This window comes from Macrobrachium nipponense, chromosome 21 (genome assembly GCF_015104395.2).
Source record: "Macrobrachium nipponense isolate FS-2020 chromosome 21, ASM1510439v2, whole genome shotgun sequence".
Classification (NCBI taxonomy): Eukaryota; Metazoa; Arthropoda; class Malacostraca; order Decapoda; family Palaemonidae; genus Macrobrachium; species Macrobrachium nipponense.
The window spans coordinates 54910708-54924163 of NC_087212.1; positions in this window are offsets into that span (position 1 = coordinate 54910708).

The following is a 13456-nucleotide window of genomic DNA, read 5'->3' on the forward strand; positions in this document are numbered from 1 at the left end:
TTTACATACGTTGAAATAAATGCAATATTCAGTATTCTGCATATATATATATATATATATGTGAATATATATATATATATATATATATATACATATATATATATATATATATATATATGTATATATATATACATATATATATATATATATATATATATATATATATATATATATATATATATATATATATATATATATAGATAATAAGCAGAATACTGAATATTGCATTTATTTCAACGTATGTAAGTCACAATGACACGAACGATCAAGTATCTGTAAATAGATTTACTTACACTTGAACATAAAATTTCACTCATATGTATGAAAGTAACCATGATACACACACACACACACACTCATAATTATTATTGGAAAAAGTAGAGACTAAACCTTATTTAACGTTTAACCAAGATATAAATTCAACAAGCGCATTCGAACTGTCAGAAAATAACAATATTAAAATTTCCTAAAAACAGCAAGTTAGTAAAACGGGGGTGAGAAGGTTTCGAATAAATATCTAGTCCTCACCTTTCACAAGCCCCTTCCACTTTTCCTTTTACCGTCCCTGCACCCACCTTCCTTTTTCAGTACCTAAAAAAAAAAAGAAAAAAATATCGATCTACATTTCTGCTTCCTTAAAGTTTAATAACATTTACACTTCCGTTCGTCATTACAAAGGAATTGAGGAACTATTTTCTTATTATTTTGAATGTATTCTTGTCCCCTCTGCTGCTATGTTTTTCCTCCTACGGATAGTATGGGCGTGCATTATGATGATGAAAACTTTAAATTACCTTGAACATAATGGTATCAAGAGAGAGAGAGAGAGAGAGAGAGAGAGAGAGAGAGAGAGAGAGAGAGAGAGAGAGCCCATCTTTATTTACAAAGGCAAATATCTCCCATACGAGGTAATGGTTAAATATTTCAAATGTATCCAAAGAAAATTGTTAGGGTTCTGAAGTGGAATGAGACAGACACTCGCACACATATGTAAACACAAGAGGTAACTTAATCAAAACATCTAAAGTAACGAGTCTGCAGGAAACAAGCTATTTTTTGTTACCTGTATGTGTGTGTTCAAATATACTAAACTGAACTTAAGCATATAATTTCTTCCTTTTTCTGTCATAAAGTGTAAATATGGATCTCTGTGAGGTTTAAGAATCGTGTAAGAATTCCTGATGCGTAATGCAGGCGCCTTCCACTTGTACGAATAATCCCATTCCGTCAGCAAGCCGCGGCGCCAACAAAACAAACACCAGAAAACGTTACTGAGAAACGTCCCCGCAGAGTGTGTTGGTTTTTGACTCAGAGTAAACGTTTGCGGAGAGTCAAGCATTCTTGCTATTTTATTTCGCATTTCTTTTTGCATATACCATCCTAACGATGATTTCTACGGCATTATGGGACTCACAACAGTTTTAGTTTCCTTTTCAAGCAAGTAATTTGAAAATCGCTAACAGCAATCGGGATCTGAAATTTCTACAAAGGGAGATATCTTTCTATCAACAGATTTATGGTTGTATGAGAAATATATATGAATTTAAATACATCAATTATATATATATTATTTTTTCTCTATTTACACATATGTTCACAGACAGGAAGCCATAAAAATGATTTAATATCCGTTTCACTTTACCTTGGTAATAACTTACAAGGAGAATTTTAACTGAAAAGTGCTTCGCCCAGCCAGAATTCAAACGTTGCCTGGTTTGAAACAACGTTAGACGATGCCTTTTAGCACCCGGCTATCAAGAGATGTAAGTTGATAGCCAGGTGGTTAAAGTCAGTGTCTATCGTTGTTTGTAAACCATTCGATTCGAATCCTGCCAGGGACGAGGCACTCATCAACTATAATTCCCTTGGGTGTTATTCTCCAGGTATAATGAACGGGTTGTTTAATTATAGTTTGTGAGATATATATACGCATATATATATTCTATATATATATATTAATATATATATATATATATATATATATATATATATATATATATATGTACTAATGTCTGTGTGTGTATGTTTGTGTAAGCGAAAAAGAAAACATAATTAAAGAAAGACTTTATGCCAGATTGTGTGATGTTTCACACGTTCTTAAGATATTCCTCTTACACAGACTCTAATAAAGAAACCAGAAATTGTGAATTTCACAAAAGCTCTAACATATCTGAACTAGGCCAATAATTGCAATGCCGTTATATCTGCTTTTGAATCTGGCTGTATGTTTCTGCCAATGAGTATTTGCCTGCCAAAAGAGAGAGAAAAAAAAACCAGTATCAGTGATGACGGTTATTCTAGTTATTCAAATACTCCGTGATTTCTCCCATTTTTAATCGCTGCTAAGACTTAGCAATCTGGTACAGTGCTCATCATTACTATATCTGTTATTACTCAGGATGCACGAGCAGAGACCACTGACTTGCTACGCAAGTTTCCACAGAGCCAAAAAAGGAGTTTATTTTGTGAAAGCCGATCTCTCGCTAATTCGCTGAAGTCGCATTTTTTTATGCTAATATTTTTAATAATTCCTCTTTATTTAGTTTCCTGGAAAGTCGAATAGAAAATCTTTCCTCTTCCCTTATGAAACGGCATGACTCCAATTCGTGGACAAACAAATTTTGAGTAAAAATAGAGACCTTTCTCTTTTGCTCGTTATGCTTTAAATATTGAGAAAATCTTGCAGATGTGATTTGAAAAAAGTCCTGTTCCTAGCAACGATTCGTTTCCGTTTGCATATGTTAAAGTTTCATTATGTTTATTGCTTCATTACTTGAAGACACAAATACCAACACAAGGGCGCCACCCGGACCTTGCCCCACCACAAGAACAGCATACACAGAGCTATAAAGCAATGTTGCTAAAACAGTAGGATATCTTTAGAGCTGAAAATTCGTTTATTGTCATTTATTTTTTTTTTATTTCACCTTTGTCAGTGACGATAAATTTAATGAGGGTTCTTCGTACCACGAATTCATTACTAGTCTGTAGGGCTCTATCCTTTCCTCTGCGTTCTCTGAATCCAGGCTTGTTTTTCAGCAAGTTTGTCCATCTTGCAGCCTCAAATTAAATTGTGTATGACAAATTAAGGTCAGCGTTGAGGGTAAGACTTTCATCCCGAAACCCAGTCTGTTTAGGGTACAAAACAGCGCATGATCATCGACCGTGTGAGTGTAGTGTCTTCCACCTCCTTGGCTACATCTCCTCAGCTATTCTTGGGCAGAGGCTCGGAAAGAACAAATACCAGAAAACGTTATTAATCCTAATACGGTAAATCTACAGCTGCAGCAAACGTTTGCTTTGAGAATGTAAACACCCGAACGCTGGTTTTTGAGCGAGTTACAACGTTTAAGGCTGGTCGAACATTGTCTCACATTTTTTCCCTCATGTTATCTTTTTGGCTGCTTCTTTCTTTCAAAATGGTGGTAGAATTGGAGGCCGATTAAATCGGCTTTTAATAAAGAAAATTATTCTCCTCCTAATTTCAAAAACCTCAAACAGGTTTTCAAAATTAACAGCCAATACTACCACTGTAACATGAGAAAAATGATTAATGATGACCATAGGAATTGTTTGCTTTCTTTTCTAGAGATAACTTAGCAATACAGATAGAGATCTCAGGTATTTTCCAAAACTGATATTTATACGCAACACTTAAAACTTCAATAAACGACACCAAAGCAGATGTAAAACCCAAAGGCACAATAACAATAAAGTAAAATTAAATAATATAAAACTGTCTTTGTAAAATTTAATTAAAGTTGTTATTAACGTTATAATAAGTAAACGAGTTAATGCAAATTCATTGTGTCAGCCATAACCTCATACATTAAATAAAAAAAATTAAATAAATAACAATTTTCTAAGGACAAAAAAAAAACATTAAATAAATAATAATTTTCTAAGGACAAAAGACTGAATTAAAAATATCAGTGAAAATATGGGCATTTCAGACATCATTTAAGGTTGTATCTAATTAACTCTTTTGAAAGCGATAAAAATATTATTAATTATCAACATCCAATAACTTTTTCCTGTTATATCATATATTACATATACATACACATGCACACAAACACACATTATATATATATATATATATACATAATATATATATATATATATATATAATATATATATATATATATTATATATATATCTACCACGATGCTGAAAGCAGAAGCCTAACATGCGAAGACCAAGGGCAGATGGAAATTGACTTTTTAGTCAGGTACTGGGTAGGTTTGTTTTATAGAGTATTTTAAGAAATGTATTTTTATGATTGGATTTTATATAGTGACGTTCCGTTTTATTAACAAAAATATATCCTGCGTCATTACAGCCTTGAAAATGCAATGGATTATTGCGAAACGCCATCAGCCATATTAAATGCTGTTCATTGTTCGTGTGCCTTTCCATCTGCCCTTGCTCTCCTCTCTCTTTATCTATCTCTCTATCTATATAGTGTATGGTTTTGTATGGAGAAAACTTCAATAAAAACCAGGTAAAATAATCTAATATTAGAATTCTAAAGAATAAGACAAATAAAGCAGGAATAGCAATTTTTAAGCTTGAATTACAACACAACGCATACGCAGTACAAAACAGAAAATGTGCTGAGTAGCAATCAACGAGGGCTCTCCCTCAGGACTTAGCTCAAGATATACAGACTTCTTGACTTGCCAAGGAGAAAGATTGCTTGAGAAGAAGGTGGTGGGATTAGAGAGAGAGAGAGAGAGAGAGAGAGAGAGAGAAGAGAGAGAGAAATTTTTCTTCTACGTATTTAATCAAAATTATCAAAAAACAACGTTTCGTGGCCCCATTCGCTCCTCTCATTCTATAAATCCCTTACCGTGAACGACAGTTCAAATATACTTATTCATAACTCTATTTCAATTATTCATTGATTTATTTTGTTAGACCTGCAGGCCCATTCCGCACATGCACTCCAATTACCAAAATGACGAGTTAATTAACTAGGTAAGCCAGAGGGTGGTCTCCTTAAATCCTTCATGACTCGTTTCCTTGTTTTGTAACCATTATATCTCAATTGATACAAATAAAGGGAGAAAGGTGAGGCGAGGAACTTCTCACTTCTGCAAACAAAAATGTGCGAGAGCACTTATTCTTTCCCGTTGAGTAATTTGACAGACTTAAAGATATATCATACTTACGATTCGTTGAACGGATTTCCAGTTTACTATTATCTATATATCTACCTATTTATTAATGATATAAAGATTTTATTTTTAGTTGCTAGCATTACTATTCAGAGTTAGGAAAAATTATTTAGAGCTATTACATAAGCGAGCAGAGAGAGAGAGAGAGAGAGTCTTTAGATTAAAACTTCTGAACTTGGACGATATTGTCTGACATAAATCAACGTAGATCTACGAAAAATAAACGCAAACTTCTCAGTAATGAATTAAAAACGATTCACGAATGATTCATTCATAAAACCCACGAGACACTTCAAAAAAGCAGATTCTCCGTAGCATACCCGATTCGATCCACAAGTAAACGGAACCCGGATGGATAGATCTCCCTCAATGTACACACGTCTCCGCTACGAGAGGAGAAAAAGCGGAGACAATTCTAATGTCGAAATATTATGTAAATTCCCATCATGCATACAGACGCTGCCGTCTTCTGTTTGTTTGAATAATCCCTTCCCATCGCGGAGTGGAAGAGCCAGCAGAACAAACACCAGGGGACGTCACTTTCCTTAATACGTTGAATCGACGGCGGCTGGAAACGTTTGCTTAAGAGAAAGAATATCAACAGTGCTCTTGTTGCTTTTGACTGAGGGTAAACGGGCCGAACGTTCCTCTCGTCTACTGATTTTTTTTTTGTCCTTTTTCCAAAACATACTTTCAGAACCAGATTCTGTCTCTAGGAACTTCCGAGTCCCCCAGATCTGTGTCTGTGTGTGTTTGTATGAAAAAGTTTTCCCAGGCAGTGTTACAGTTGCTGGTGTTCGAAATTAGTACTACTCTAAAGAACTGTGCAGTACTCTCTCAATATTTTTTATGGCCAAATGTTCATATACTCATTGATTACATATGTTTATCTTTATTTTGACATTATTCTAGTTCAAATGTTTACAGGAAACGGCCTTATAATTTGTTCTATAATAATGAGATCCAGCTGTAGAATTTTCCAAAAAAGAAAAAAAAATTTGGAAAAAGCCACAGGGTTACATGAAAAGAAGGAGAAGAGAAAATAAAGAACAAAGAAGAGACTGAGTAACCATATCGCCTTGTTAAAACTGCATCCTGACTGTCCTCCCCCACTGTTGTGGCAAACCTGGAAGATTTCTTATTTGCTTTACTAGGTGTGCTGGCCCCACCTTGTCGACCAGTTGCTTCTGGTGCTTGTTAATATTATGTATGGTTACGTTTATTTTAATTTCAATGGAATTTTTGTAAATAATGTGAATATTGCTGTTGATGATGGTATATTATTACTTATTGTTCAGTTGATTTTTGACAATATTACTGTTGTTATGGGTATATTTATTAGCTTTGTTAATGATTTTACATTATTATTTAATTCTTTTCAGAGACATTGAGCTGAACCCTGGCCCTGTTATTCAGTACTATAAGGAAAAATTGCAGAGTACTTTACTCAAATATTCGGGGCTTCAGGTCAAAATTTCTTGATCTCCAGAGTTGTGCCTAAAACTACCATTTGATGTTTTTATATGAGACACCTGTAAGTAGTAATAAGACAAAGGTAGAGTTTTTAATCCCAGGATTTGATGACCCGACTTTGTTTACTGTTGTGAGAACCCACATGCAATAAGGTATGGCTGTATACACTAAGTTGAACGACCCATTAATTGTCAAAAAAACTTGTTCATTGTTTTAAAATTTTCAATAAGTTCTACATTTCTCGCACATATGCAGTTTACCGCAATACAAATATCGACGATTAAATACATAACTGTCTCTGGGAAAGGACTAGTGAGGCTCAGTCATTGAATTTAAAAGCTTCATTCGTTATTTGTGGAGACTGTAATGCAAAACATAGCGTGTGGCTAAATTTGAATTCCACAGATCAACGATTGGTCTGCTCTTAAGTTCTTTTATCCTCCGATTTTGTCCAGCTAACTGAGGAACCCACACATACTTCTGGTAGCAGATAAGACCTCAAATTCACAGATGTTTCAACTATTGTCAAGTTCAAGGTACGTGAATATATTGGCACTTCTGATCATTGCGCCATTGAGGTGGGCATATTTGTTAATTAATCCTTATATTCCTAATGCCATCGCTGGAAAAATGATATGGCTGATATCTACAACCAATTGAGATCGCATTATTCGAGCTTGTCAAGCTTTAATATTTCAAAAGCTATATCGGATCCTGAACTAAATGAGCCAAATGAAATGCTGAAGGCTCTTTTAATTGGGTGTGTCCCTAGAAAGGTAATCAAAGTCAGGACACATAAACAGCCGTGGTTTGATGGTACATGTAGGCGGGATTACCATGACAATTAAACAACATACAACATATGAAGATGAAATTGTATTAATGAAAATAACAAAATTTTTGTTAAGTCTCGCCCTGCAGCGAATAGAATTTACCATAAAGCCGACAAAAATTACAATCATTTCTTGAAAAGGAAACTTGAAGGCATTGCTCTGCCTCATTTGTGGTGGACCAAATTGACATCACCTATCTTTGGGTTAGGCTCGTTTTCCATTACACCACTCTTAACAGATGACGGTAGATTGGCTGGCTACTGGCCCTAGGGAAAAGGTAGTGAACTGCTTCATCGAGCTTTAGAAGCTAAGCAATCAGCTGAGGATGTATCTCCCTGATACTTCTCATCCTGAAGCTATTCTTACAAAATTTGCATTGCGTTCTAGGATGTTAAGAGAATTCTTGATAATCTTGACAGCTGGGGTGAAGATCCTGATGGTTCCTTCCCTTTGTTTTTTAAAAAGTTTCTAGTGTGTTGCCTTCCAAGATTAGTAGATATAGATTTTTATGTTGACGTAATATCGCTGCAGATGAGCGCAAGCTTTGTAGTGCAGTGCCTGTTCCAAAGTATGGCATATCTGCCGACTGTAGTAATTTCAGGCCAATTTCATTCTCCTGTGCTTTGCAAAGTTTCAGAAAACCTTATTTTTCAGCCACTATATAAGAATGTGGAATCTCCAGCATTGTTAGTGGTTACTCAAATGCATATGCGTATAAGAAGCAGATAGGTATCTGGGATGCTCTTTTTAGACTTGACATGCCATTTGAAAGAACATTGATAAGGGTTTTAAGTGCAGAATAATTCATATAAATTCTATTGCTGATTTCGATTTAGTAAATCGCAAGGCACTTATTTATAAGCTTAAGAATCTTGGATAGGGCGGATATCTTTTAGGATTGCTTCAAGATTTTCTTTCAGGTAGGCAGCAGCGAGTTCCTGTTGATGGGATCTTTAGCGACCAAAGACATTATTGTGTCCGGAGTTCCACAGGAATGTGTTCTTGGTCCACTGCTATTTTTAGTGTATACAAGTAATATGGCTGTTGGCCTCATTCGGGACATGGACCGGATCAGTGAATGTTGTAGTTTGTAAGGTGAGGCTGAACTCCGGTAAAACGAAAACACTATTGCTTAGCAGATCACCTACAGATTTTCCTCCCCATCCTCCCCTTCAAGTGGGCGTGAGTGTGCTGAATGAGCCTGAAGCTTTAACTATTCTAGGTGTAACTTTTGACTCACATCTTACTTTTAAGGAACATCTAATGAATGCTTCAGCAAATGGTGCATGAAAGTTAGGTATTGTTTGTAAAGGCACACACACACACACACATATATAATATATATATATATATATATATATATATATATATATATATATATATATACACACACACACAAATATGTAGGTATGTATGTATAACTGAATCACGAAAATTTGGAACGTGATGAATATCTAAATAAAGGGAAGCGCCACTCCACTGTTTCACTTTCCTTCGTGGCTTTTCCCTTTAAAAACAAATGACAAAATCCTTGAGGAGTCAAACTTTCTGTGCGAGACGTCAACGGAAAGGGGAGTCTTCAGGCGCGCTGTAATACCAAGATTAAATTCCCAATACGTCTGCGTGTTTTCTGTTTTTCACAAGTTCATAATAGTGCTACAAATATGAGGAACCTGACTTATAAAGAGCGCTTCCGCAAACTTGAGTAACAGAGAATGAAGGAGATAATTTATTGCTAAAATATTTGACTGGACAAATGAAGCGTTTATAAAATATATGAACTACCTGAAGCGGTGAATAAAACTTTTGAGATTAAAATGAAGTATGCAAGGAAATTAATAAAACATGACGGTAACTGAAGACCTACTTCAGAATTTTATAATCTTAGTGAGAGGTATGAAAGCATGACTGAAAACAAAATTCTTAGGATTATGCTCCAATAACAGACTATATTTTTTCATGCTTCTGAAACAAATGAAGAAGCAAAATAATGAGTTTTTAACACACTGAAGTCTCCATTGTAAGAGAAGATAATCACGCTGACGGTGAGAGTAAATCTTTTTACTTAGCAAAGAAAGGACAAACCTGTAATAGGTGATAAAAGAATAAAAATTGAAAAAAGGAAAAAGAGTTGACGAAAATCAGTGTAATGACACCATCAAAGAGGAAGAAGTTTGCCGAAAGCGTTTTCTTTGAAGCAATTAGGAGCCCTGACAGAAAAATTTTGACTCTAACGCAAACAATTACACTTCACGGAGAAGGGCTGCGCGAGATCAAGAAAAGTCATGGTTTGTTTGCATTAAAAAAAAAAAAAGAAAGTGGAGTGGTCAAAGAGAGAGAGAGAGAGAGAGAGAGAGAGAGAGAGAGAGAGAGAGCTTATTGTGCAATACCATAAGTTCATTAAATTACTGGTTTCCTTCAGGAACAGGATGTTAATATTTTATTTACGTCTACAGCTAATAAATAAAAACTATCATTCATATCTATCATAATTTGTCTGCGTTCATAATAAACAACACATTCATATGGAATGCAAATAAGAATGGTGTTTTAGTAAAATTTCACATTGCATATACTTTCATATAAAATACAGATATTTAACCATGAAACAAATACGGTATATATAACGGCTGCACAAACTCGATATTAATACCGAATGTGCGTGCACTGAGAGTTATTCAAGCGGTATTTGAAAAGCTCGGTGGATCAATGTTAACTTTGAAAAGAGTTATCGAAATAAAATTCAGAAATATTTCCGTTCGCTGATTAAGCCCAATGGAAATGACCGCCACAGGAAATTACTATAGGAAGGAAATGCAAAGAAACAATGAAAACTGTTGGTAAAAAGGGGAAATGAACTTCACAATTTTTCTTCACTGGATGCTGACAGAACATTGGTGTACATTTATCGTTTTGCACCTTAGTGACTTTAATAAACTTGACAGTGTGTGTTGTGTGTGTGTGTGTGTGTGTGTGTGTGTGTGTGTGAGAGAGAGAGAGAGAGAGAGAGAGAGAGAGAGAGAGAGAGAGAGAGATCCATTTCTCATCCAAAATTTTAGAAAAAAAAAAGTTGCAGACTCGTACATCAATATTTTCCTAGTCTACCCTGTGGTGGGGGTGTAAGATTACTATCACCGTAGGTCCTGCATGTCGTAAAAGGCGACTAAAAGGACAGCTGCTGCCTTGCAGTCTTACTTTTTTAGTAAAAGGCTAGGCCCACCGCCAATAACTGTGGAAACTGCTGCTTTCCAATCTTACTTTTTAGTAAAAGGCAAGGCCCACCGCCAATAATTGTGGAAACTACTGCCTTGCAGGTGGACATTTTAGTCAAAGGCGAGGCCCAACGCCAATAACTGTGGTTGATGACAGCAAGGGCATGCGGTCGTAAAAACCCCTTTGTCAAATAATACACCATGCCTGATGTTGGAAGGAAAGGCACATCAGGCAACCAACCCCTTAGTGTAAGGATAACGGTGAGAAAGAAGATATCAATATTTTGCTAGTCCCTGAAACAGTACACATTCGAAGGTGCATCCATATGGAACAAGGAAAGCTTTAAAACAGACTCAAGATGCAGGGGAAAGGAAAACATTCATTTTCATATTAATGAATACTGGAAAAAATAGTAAGGATTCTTTAGCTGACTGCTTTAAATGTAGTTCATGTTTATTCCAGCATGATCTTTACTTCCCATGTATCAGATGACACAAACTGGAGTAAGAATAACTGCAGAACTGCCTTGTCTCTAAGTATTTCACAAACTTAACTTATGATCAGATTATAAAATGAGATGGATGTTTTCTCCACATATACAAGCATACTCACTCACATATTATAGATAAATAAACAGATAGAATGGTTTCAGAAGGTGTTATCTCCCAAAATCACAAAAAGTTAACAAGGAAGAGGATGTGACATACCAAAGTACATAATGTAATGCTATGGGGGGCGCTGACTCCATGAGGCCCCATCATAAAGTAAGTGCTTCATTCTAACTTATGATTAAAGGGATTCACTTTAAATTTTTACCACCTATAATACAACTAATATTGAAAAAATTTAAGTTAGGAAATTAAGAAATTAGACCTTTAAGTTCACATTTCTCACCATTGAAAAAAATAATTCAAAATTTTCGAAAATCATTTGGCAAAAGTGAATTGGCACTCAAAAATAAATTTCCCCACATGTAATTATAGATATATAGTTATACTATATGCTGTACATTTTTAACTGAATTTGGTTAGTCATCTTGGAGTTTGAAGCAAATATTTTTAACATATATATATATATATATATATATATATATATATATATATATTCACACTTATATATGTAATGTATGTATGTATGTGTGTGTGTGTGTGTGGAATATGAAAATTGGTGCCCCTCCCATGACATTTTTGTGGATTCCCTATTGCCTTTAAAATGCAATTTCTTCAGATTGATGTAATGTTTGGTGTCTATTACCAAATTCTGTCCTTTCAGGTATTAACATTATTAGTTTGCATGGTTTTGCAGTTTGGTGTATATCCTATGCTCATTGTTGTGAAATCTTCTTTGGCCCCTTGTCTAAATAACCTCATCCACCCGGCCCCCACCAATTCTTCCACCATTCACAAGCCTAATCAGCCAGGCAGGCTACTCTAAGTCTAATTGCTTATTTCATAATATCAATTAAGTAACAGGTTCCTTGGCTTCAACATTTCAATCTTCTTATTCTTTAAGTTATCTCGTTTTCCCCGTTACTTGTGAGAACAGTTCAGTTAATTATCATGATTTCAATTTATATTCTTATGGTGATTACATAAAGATCAAGATATTGAAGCCAAGGAACCTGTTACTTCACTGATATTATGAAATAAGCAACTTTTGGATAGAGATAGGAGGTAAATAACAGTTGACTGCCAAAACATAACTACTTCATCATAAGCACTAAAGCTGTAGAAAAAATCAATTTCCATGGTAAAGTACAGGTGGACTTAATACTTACAAAAGCCCTATGAGAAATAGTAATAACTAATTTGATTACCACTAATTAGAATATCACTAACATCACAAACTCTTGGTAATCTGTATTTTTGCTAGTTATATTTACCTCGAACTAATTAATAGGAGAATCCTATTAATTAGTTCTGGCATTGTTGCTATCCCAGGCGAGACTTCGCGTTTGTTTCGGTACCTCTCTTCGTAACCCAGTTATGACATGCAATCGTTGAAATTTCTCTTATAAGGGTGGCACTTCTCTTGCTTATGGCATTGGAATTGTGTGAATTCACTACACGGTAAGAAAATCCGAAAAGGAAATGAGTCACAAAGCACTACGATATCACTTGTTTATCACTTGGACCAGTACCACATTCGCAAATCGAGATGTTTATTAGTAAACCTGACGCTCTATTGGGAGTGGTTACCTACACTTATATAATTTTATATTTCTGAAAATACACATTAAAACTATGCCAAGAAATAAAAAATACTATATGTAAAACAGTTGGCATGATACATCTGTGTTACAGCTATGATGAGTTCAAAATATCGAGATACATAGATATATATTAGCTTTGATTTATTTTCTCTAGAAAGCGAGCCAGCTCTATGGTAGAAAATGGGTAATTTTTGTGGGATAATAAAGTAAATTTCTCACTTTCTACTATCCGGAATTGGCAAGTCATACAGGCATTCTGCGACAATTGTTGCTCAATGTCGCTCACAGGGCGACATCGAGATACAAAGATACATATGTACTCTGACATGATATCTTTTAAGAGAAAGAACCAGTTTTTTATCGTAGATATTGTGTATTTTAGTAAGAAAATAAAGCATATTTTCTTACAAAAATTTTGCGAATATTTTTCGGCAAATGCTGCTAATAGGACGGTAAATACAGTGAAAAAATATATGTAAAACAATAAAAAAAAATTCTTCAGCAATAATACTTCAGGACATGTTAATTTAGACATCAACTAGTCC